General features: G+C 35.8%; 1 pseudogene; it reads left to right on the top strand.

Moving 5' to 3' along the window:
- The first annotated feature begins 2,308 nt into the window (after positions 1 to 2,308).
- Positions 2,309 to 10,428, top strand: part of LOC144257165 (small ubiquitin-related modifier 3 pseudogene) — a 67,197-nt pseudogene continuing 59,077 nt past the window's right edge.

Genomic DNA, 10,428 nt, shown 5'->3' with positions numbered 1-10,428 from the left:
AATGTCATATAAGAGGTAAGGAGGGGTAAGTCAAGAGAATACAAATGGAAGACATGATTTACAGTAGAAGGGGTAGAGAGAGAAAAGGGGAGGGGAGGGGAGGGGAGGGGAGGGGGGATAGTAGACAATAGGACAGACAGCAGAATACATCAGACACTAGAAAGGCAATATGTCAATCAATGGAAGGGTAACTGATGTGATACAGCAATTTGTATACGGGGTAAAAGCGGGAGTTCATAATCCACTTGAATCAAACCGTGTAATATGATGTATTAAGAACTATGTAATGTTATGAACGATCAATAAAAAAAAAATAAAATAAAAGAGGTATACAGTATATATAATTATATATGTCCTGCTCTGGGCCCAGACTGTGTGCAGCTTCCAAATTTAGTTCTGTCATCTCCAAACCATATTAGACGATGTTCCTTAATCTTATTTGTAAATAGGAACAATGATATCCACTTATATTAATTAGGGTTTGAATTTGGCTGCATATATTATGCAAACCCAAATAAGAGTAGTTTAAATAAGAAAAATGATTCATCTTTCACGTACTAACAAAAAGCCAGTTAGAAGAGAGGTGGTCCAGGCCTTACAGCAAGTCTACCATGCAATCATGACCCAGGTCCTTTGCACCTTTCCTTTCAGTCATATTTGGAGATACCTTTTACTATTGTCACCTGGCAGTCAGTGTGGCTTCAGCTATCACACCTGCTCTGTAAATAGGAAGGAGACAGCAAAAACAAACTTCACGTGACAGTAGAATTTGCCAGATTTCTCAAAAATCTCAATCAAAAGCTTGTATCCCATTGCCCAGACTGTGTCACATGAATCCCCTATCTAAATAGGAGTTTGGGAAATGTGTTTCCTTTCTTTCAGTTGGGCATTGCTAGTCTGACAGTGAAAAATGATTATGTTGATAAGAAAGAAGTGGCGAATGGATATTGAGTAGGTAACAAATAGTATCAGAGCAGGCGAAGGCACATAGTGGGCACTCAGCAAAAGTGGCTGTATTCACACTGGAATTGAGCTTGTGATTATAATTGAGATGTATAAGAATATGTAGAAATGGTGGCTATGTAGATTTGAACATTGGGTTGGTAGCATGTGTTTTTTGATTGGCATCCCAACTCCAAGATCTAATGATTAAAGCTGGCAGAGTATTAACTGTGGATCTGGATCTTCATATACATTTGCTCACTCAGTCCTTAACCACAACTCTGAGAAGTAGGTATGAATTTTTTTTCCCCACTTTGTAATCGGAGTAATTGAGAGTTAAATTCCACATCCATTGAGTGAGAGCTAGGTAAGGTCTGCATTCACTTGTCTTCAGAGTCTATTCTCTAAATCCTCTGTGTGAGTGCCTTGCAACTAAATGAATTAAAAAGTGAACAATTCACTTCCTCTAAAACTTTCCAAGTTCTCTCTGTGGAATATGTTAACCATGGAATTTTTAAAATTCATTGAAACTTGTTGTGTCTGTGTGATACTGTATTCAAAATAAGGAGAATAAATAGCAGATGGTGGCATCTGTTAGAACATAAACCCAATAAGGGGAAGTACTGTCATTTTTCTGACTCTAGGAAGCATCTAATTTAGTGTCTCAAATACTATGAGAGAACTTGGCAAATCACATTTGTTAGCGAAGCCTGAAATTTGACATTTTTAGCTATCAAGACTCACCACATAAATATGTTATAATTTAAGAACTTCCTTTACAGATGGAACTAGAATTCTTGTTGTACATTAAAACAAGAACATGCTGCTTACAAAAACATTTAAAGCCAAATGATCACTAGCGAAACAACTTGCAATTATTCAAGAAAAGGCATCTACAGTCAGATTACAAGCATATATGTATACACACATATACATAAGCATGTATTTTACAAGTTTAGATGATATGCATTCATGCTTATAGAAGAAAAAAAGCCTGATCATTTTTAAACATCTGTTGAGACAGGTGAACATTTCCCAGGCACCCTTCAAGGAAGGCACAGATGGTAGATACTGACTGGTTATGAAGAAGTGAATGTTATCAACACAAGGTCAAGCAAAACAAAGCTCTGAGCCATTTCAGTGTCAGGAGGAAGGTAATTCAAATGCAAATGTGAGAGAGAAGGCAGAGGTAGCAATTATTGAGGCTGGACTAGCCAGTGACCAAATAATTATCAGTATTAACCCTGGCAAGGCAAGAAGAGGATGGCACTAATCTTCTCTTGCTTTTTTCTTGCCAACCTACAACAAATTAGCAGTGAGGTGGGGGGCATCTATACCTGCTTCTGATTTGCTGCTTTCCCAGTCCATGAGGGAGAAGGAAGAGGAATCAGCAGGTGGGTCCACAGCCCCAGTAGCTGAAGACTGGATGGTCTTTGTACTATAATTAACCCAAGGAGCTGCTTTTGTCTTCTTCTCTTTGTGTTTTGTTAGTTAAGGCCAAAAATGTTGACCCTTCACTCTGCCCTCAAAGAAGCCCTTCTGCCAGGGTTGGTAGCGACAGCTTTCGACCACACATGCCCCAGAACTGGTAAGTATTTTCTTGGCTAGTTTGCATATTTACCTGTGGGCTTTGGTTGTTGTTCTGATAGTTCTTTTCTTCTTATTCTGTCAAACTGTCCTAAAAATGACGAGGGCCAGATGAAGGCTGCCAGTCCTCCTCAGGCCCTCTGCTGGTATATGACAGCTGGTCCATTAGCTGCAATTGCTTTAGGGGTGATCAGATCATTTGCTGATCATGGGGGAAGAGAGAACCCGATAAATGAAACAAAGTTCCATAAAGAATAACTCTTGTATCGTTAATGTTGTTGATATTGTTGAAGTTATTAGAATCATAATCTTAGTTGGAAAAAATCATGGAAGTATAGGAAGTCACATGCCTTTTGATTTCAGTAGAGAAGAGACACTTTTTGAGAAAATCTTGTTACCTTGTCATTGCTTTGTAAGTTTTGAAATGTGAAAATGTATATATCCCTAAGGCAGCACAGATGAAAAAGTAGTACAAGTCAATGAGGCCTATTTCTTTTTTTCTTCTAATAGAAGTTTTTTTTTTTTTTTTTTTTTTTTGGTATGTTTTGTTGATACTTTGTAAAAGATACTCACTGATATTTGGAACTTTAAAAAAGAATCTACCTTTTAAAATTCTTTATAAAATTTTAATTTTATGGCATAGATTTTTTTGTTTGAGCAAGATTATGCAAATGCATATCCTTGGTAACAAGATGGAAACATTAAATACTGTAGTTAAATCTGATTTTCTGATTATTAAAAGCAAACAGCTACTTAATGTATTTTGGGACAATTCTTTGTATCTCTTTTCCCTTTAGAAACACACATACTTCATTAGTTTGGATGGTACTAATGGCCAATTCATCATAATTTAGGCTGTGTGAAAAGTTTCTAAATAGTTCTTTAATCAATGGCAGAACAAATAGGTTGAAAACAAGATTGCAAAAATAATGTTTTAAAGAATAATGAAAATATATCATTTTTTAAAACTGTATAGAAATATTTTAGAAGTATATTTGCATTTAAACATTCTTATGGTTACAAAGTCCTCTACTTTGCCTATTAATACTTCAATCAACAAATATGCATTGAACATTTCTTTTGTCCCTGGAACTGTGCTAGGTAGTAGAGTTATGAGAATGAATCAGAGGGCTCCTTGTCTTCAGAAAGCTCAAAGTGTAGAGGAAATAAATCAATTACAATTAAAGTAGTTAATGTTCTTACATATGTATGAATAACACACAATGAAGGTTATTGTATGCAGGAGTCAAAAAAAACATTTTTCTCAGGAGATGATATCTAAATTGGGTTTGGGGAAATGAATTGAGCAAATAGAACAACGGGCAGAAGGAATCAGGAGGAGAGGACCCCAGAGTTGTGTCGTGGCATTTATGTGTCTGGACCTAGAGTGTCTGGTGTATCCTTGTGGGATGCAACCTAGACCATGTGGGGATATGCCAGGGGTGTTAGTAATAGTGCCCAGCAATCTCCTTGGTACATAGTGTCTTAGGTTAACTTCTTGTTTCCCTCTTAAAATGTTCTTTACAGGAATCTTCTGGGAATTGTTTTGATAAGTAATAATCTCCCAACTTGACTGTTTTTCCTGTTTTATAAATATGACTGATACTTTACATATCCATATAATTTTATGATTCTTACAAACTTCTTTGGTTGTAGAAATATGAGTAGAAAAATCTGGAAGTAAGAATATTTAGATCTTTAGGCTGAATTGAATCTATCATCCTGATGCAGACCGAGTTTACTCACACAAAGATTTTGCAAAAATTTTTTCCTGTTAGGCTTTTCCCTAGAAAAATAAATAATAACATCTTTCCTGTCCAGCTCATATGAGGATCTTTAAAGAATAAATAAAGTATGAAAAAGTAATTTCAAAAGATCTATACAGGTGATTTAAAAAGATATATACAAAAGTAACAATAACAATGCCTTACACAATCCTTAACTAGAGTAATGTGGGTTATATATAATTCTTAACACCTTCATGTATTTCAATAATCTGTTGAGATAAAAATTTCTGGATGAAAATACAAGTTTCTAAACGTTTGACAAACTCTTTAAACATGATAAATGCTCAATTTCAGATCTAGTTTAGAGGTTATTCTTTTTCCTTTGTTTGTTATGATATACCATATGGTAGAATTGGAATAATGCTATTAACATTTATTTTCTTAAATCACAAAAATGTGGTTAAGATTCATTGGTCACTTCTATAGTAATCAGCATATTATATAACAATTGTTTTCAAATTAGTGTTAAATTCTTTGAGAACTGTTAATTATTTATCATTATACCTAAGGGCTAAGTTTGTGCTCTTATTTAATGATGACTGATAAAGTCACTAAAACAAATCTTTCTCTGTTGTCAACACATTTATGTGGGTTTTAATGGGTTGCTGTACTTTACATGGTTTTAAAAGCAGCTGATATTTTTCTTCCTACTTGAGATATTAGTGATGCTTTCTTATCATTGATTGCTAATGTACAGAGATCTGATGGCCACCTTGGCAACTGCTTGAATTGCTGTAAATTAGGTCATATGAATGTTGGGTGAATGAGAGCATTTGAGAATGTAAACAGTAGTTATGTTCAGTGACCAGTCCCTAGAGGACTCCTGTATAGAAGATTTTAAGAAGGAAACAACAAGCTACCCAAGACAACTATGTACCAATATATAGAGGTCGTGTTATGATTTAGATGGTAAAAGTCCCCTAACATCTTGGTGTGCTATGTGCTAAAGGCTTGATGTCAGCCTGGAGAGCTATTGGGAAGTGTCAGAACCTTCAGGAGGTGGGGCCTAGAGAAAGGAAGTGAGGCCACAGGGGGCATGTGCTTAAAGGGGCTATTAGAATCCTGTTCCCTCTCTTCCCCTCTTCACTTCCTAGCTGCTGTGAGGTGAGCAGCTTTGGTCTCCCACACACTTAACTTTCTGCCAGCATAAACTGCATTCCTACAGGCCCCCAAAGGACAAGCAACCATAGACTGAACTCTCTTAATCCATGAGCCCAAATAAATCTTTCCCCTTTTAAGTTGATTTATCTCAGGTATTTTGTCCCAGCAAAGGAAAACTAACACAGGTTATAATCACCCAGGCTCACATTTAATAGCATAGGGACAGCTCCTGTGAACAATTCTTTTTACTTTCTTATGTGATCTTCAGAGTACTTTACTTGTGATGTTTAGACGTTGCAGAAAACATGTTGCCATTATTAAATCCCTGTAGTCTTTTAGAAGAACTTACTGAAAACTTTTAAAATGCCAAGTAATAAAATGGTCTCATAAGTTTATGAATTGCTTTAATTTTATTGCTTTAACTGATAACATTTTAATATTATCTCCACAGGAAAACAAAATGTTTTTCAACTAAGTGATGACATTAGTGTCAACAGTAATTACTGGATCTAGGAAAGGAGTTTAGTGACAAACCCTAGGTATCTAATTTAGCATTATTTTGTTGTGACATACAAGAGAAACTATGAGACAAGACTTGAATAATTTATGTGCAACATATTTGTTCTGTTATTTATCTTTGAGATTTCTTATAATTGGACCTTTTTGATAGCTATCAAATGTTAGAGTAAAACATGATCTTATGAGAATGTTTACCTAAGGCAACACATTAGATTTATCAATTTTTATGTATATTATCATGGTAAAATAAGAAAAAATCTTGTTATGTTGATGATCTTAAAATAGTAGTTACAAGCCATTATTAATCCTTGCTAGGGTTAGATGCACCTGAAGTTATGGCTTTCCTGTACATTTTACTATTTAATGTTTTATAATGAAAAGTGCTATTTTAATGGATTCTATTCTGACTCCAAATGGAGGTAGTGGAGAATGAAAATTTTCTCAAAGGAAGTTGATTGCTGCAATATGCATTTAATGATGTTGAAGACTTATTTTCTGGGTATTACCAAAAGTGAATAAATGAATGTTTTTCAAGTACTTCCCATTGACCCATCCTCTGAGGCATGGGAGATGTAGCAGATAACCCAATGGGAAATTGCTGAATTTATAAACTTATGTTGAAATCTAGAATGGTCTACTATTTACTATTTTAACACTTTCCCAACTGACCCCATGTAAGTACAGTAACATTTGCCCAAGGAGATACTCTAACCAATGATTGATTTTAGATCCCTAGACTTTTAATGAGTTGGGAGTTGCATTTGGAGTTAGATCATGGCCATTTGGTCAAGATGGAGAGGATTTCTGTGGAATGAAGGTTACTCTTCAGAGCTCCAGATGGGCACTTCAGTTGTTGTTAAGCTTTATGACCTGTTGTGAAAATGTGTAAAATACCTATAGAACTTGACAAATGGATTTCAATCCCTACTTCATGAAATTAAGATTCTTTAGATTTGAAGTAGTGCCTAAGAATCTGCATTTTTAACATGTAACAGGTGGTTACTGTTAAAATAATATTATTTCCTCAAGATTTATTTGGTGTTAACCTTTTTTTTGGTGGACTATTAAAAATAGGTGTCTGAATATATCTAAATGAAAATTTATTCTCTACTATTGCTTCTGACATTAAGAGATAGTCCTGACTCAATTCCAGGCCAGATGCCCTCACATATGAAACTGAGAGCAGAAAGTGGTGCTAACACCTCCAGCCCCTGCCTGTATCAGAGTAGCCACAAAAAGAGGTTTGTGTATGTGAATATGCTTTATTAAGAGAATTAAATTATATTCAGAAATTTTAAGTGTCAATTCCAATGTCTCTCAATACCCAACCCCCTGCACCTCCATGACACCCCTTGCTCTGTATCACACTTCATTCTGTTCACTTACTGGGTTCTTCAGTACAGATTTGAGGTGGGGATTAGAAACTATTGTCATGGTGATTTTCTATTGCTAGCTTTTGAAACTCAAATCAGGCTGGAGAATGTTTTTCTCCAATAATTGTTCACCTAAGAGGGCAAGGTTTATAAAAACATTTTTTGATCACTGAAATATACAATTCATTGTGTACTCTGATAGCCTTGATGAGAACCTCAAAGTGTTATGAAATTCAAGGCTTCTCAATAATAATTTCTGAAAGTAAGATGTAATTCTATTGCTTGGAAGACAAAACACTCTGAACACTTACAATGGCTATAGCATCTTTTTGTTTGGTTTTATAGGGTATTGATTTAACAGTGGAGTAGCCATCTATAAGTTTTGCTTTCCTGTACTTCCTCTTACCCGAAGTCCCCCCACCCCCATTAGTGACCTACCCCATAGTACCATAACCCTAAGTCAATCCCAGAAGGACACAATCCCTTGACTCTGGAAAGCCCCATGGTGCCATCGACCTAAGCCAATCCCATGCTCTTCCCCACCTGCCTAGCTCTGACACAAGCACCCGAGACTATCCCATAGGCCACAAGTACAACTCCCAAACCCCTACCCCACAAAAGCTGAATACCCAGACATCTAGGGGCCTCTCTTCTCTCTACAGAGAGAGATGGCCTTTAACCTTTGTGTGGATCTTCGCCTGGTCTCTGTCCTTCATTTCTCGCTCCCCCATCTCTCACTTTCTCACTTTCCTTTCAGGTTTTTCTTTGAAAACCCTCAGAAGCTGTTGGAATATGCCTAGGAGCATAGGAATCATATGATCTTTAGACACCTAGTTAACTAGATAACCAATTAGAAGATCACTAGCTAAGAGCACATACCACAGGACAATCACTCTATGCTTATCATTTGTAGGAATGACCATCAAATATTTTATCAACAAGTGTTTGTTCATTGTCAAGTTATAGTTCTTAAGAAATATCTGTCTCACACAGTATAGTCCTAGTGAGCATAAATAATTGTGACTAAAAAATTATGGCCTTTTTTTCCTTTCCATATGACATTCCATAAAGAATATTTATCAGCGATGAGATAGCAAATTATTTCTTACAAACTGTGAAGGTTGGCTTTTATCAGATGACTGAGACAATCACAACCATCAGTTCAACTCTTTTTGAGTCCTATGTATTCCCATTATATGGGGTGTAAAGATTTATATCACAGCTGTTAAAGAACTGAAGAGACAAAGCACCAGCCTATAAAAGTGGACTATTTTGTAAAATCAATATAAAAGATATTTTAAAATAAAGACCACGTGAGAAGTGCTCAAAGAATGATTTAAACTATAAATGTTGAATTTAAGGGATGGACAAATCACTTGGAGAAGGTCATTATTGAGGACAGTGAGCTTTGGTTGTGATTTTATGCCACTGATAAAAGGTGAATGTGTTAGTCAGTTTTTGATTATTATAACAAAATGCCTGAGTTAATTAATTTAAAAAGAGGAAAGATTTATTTTAGCTCAGTTATGGAGATTTCAGTTCATAGTTAGTTGGCTCAGCTGCTTATGGGCCTGTGGCAAGGCAGCACATCAGGGTTAAGCACAGGCCCACGAAGGCTGTACTCCCCGTGGCTGGGAACAAAAAGGAGAGAGAAAAATATTAATGTCCCCTTCAAGGGCAGTACCCCCATTGGACTCTTCCACTAGGCTCCACATCATAAATGTTTCCATTACCTTCCAGTAGTGCCAAACTGAAGATCAAGAGTTTTAACATGTGGGCATTAGGGGAAATTACAGATTAAAACTATATCATCATGGGATGTTTACATGATTAAATAATGTATGTAATATCAGAGCAAAGGGAAAATGGAAATTTGGGGAACAGACCAGACCAGCTTATAGAGTAGTATTTGGGGACTGTAGAGGGAGGGGTATGGGAGGCAAGTTAGATTGGAAAGATAAATTGGTGCCATGGTATAACATGTCCTTTACTTTATTTAATTATTTTATTTATTTTCAGTGCTGGGAATCAAACCCAGGGTCTTACTCGTGGTAGGAAAGCACTCTGTCATTGAGCAATACTCTCCAGCCCCTGATACAGCCTTTAAATCTGGCTATAGGTGATGGAGAACAATGAATCAGGAGAAAAGAAATAGTTTAGGAAAGTCTGACTGTAATATTATAGGAAGGACTAGAGCATTCTCAAAGTGTGGTCCACAGACCCCTAGGAATCCCCATGATTTTTAAGGTATCTCTGAGGTCAAAACTTCTTTCATAACAATATTCACATATTATTTACCTGTCATTATGTCAACATTTGTACAGAAGTTACAAGACATCTTTACCTGGATCAAAGCAGTGATGCTAAGTGATGTGAGTGGTCTTACAATTCTTTGTCCTCATACACTTGCAGAAGTACAAGCATTTCTCATGGACATTCATTATGAAGTGGTAAAGATGATTTATTTTATGAAATCTCAGCCCTTGAGTACACATCTTTTTAATGTCAATTGCAACAAAATACATAAAGCACTCTACTTCATACCAAAATGAGTTTTCTTCAGAAAATAAACTTGTTTTGAGGTGAATCGACCAAACCTCCTGCCTCTTTTTTTAAGGGAAGCACTATTTTTACTCTAGAGAGGAAAACTATGGTCATTCAGATTAGAATTTGGCAGATCTGTTCTCAAAAAGAAAGTGAGCCTGTCATTTCAAGGAAAACAACTCACATATCACAGTATTTGTGAATAATAAAAAAACTTGAGCTTTCAAGTGAAAATTAAAAATTTGGAAAACAGTCTTTTTTTGAGGTGCTAGGGATAGAACCCAGGGTCTTGTACATGTGAGGCAAGCATTCTATAATTGATCTATATCCCCAGCCCAGAAATTTGGAAAACTTTTATCTGTCACTATGAGATAAAACATTTTCCTATACTAAGAGACATTTCTGATAACATTAGCAGTAATATTAATAACTGTGATTTTTGTGGAATAAAATTTCTCATTATTTGAGTGACCTGTATAACTCATCAAATTAATGAGTTTTCCAAATTTTCTGATGTTTTCCAAATGACCAATGTATGATGTTATAAAATAATGCAGGTGTAAAATATATCCATT

This window comes from Urocitellus parryii, chromosome 10 (assembly GCF_045843805.1).
Source record: "Urocitellus parryii isolate mUroPar1 chromosome 10, mUroPar1.hap1, whole genome shotgun sequence".
Lineage (NCBI taxonomy): Eukaryota > Metazoa > Chordata > Mammalia > Rodentia > Sciuridae > Urocitellus > Urocitellus parryii.
This window is presented reverse-complemented; position numbering and strand designations above follow the sequence as displayed.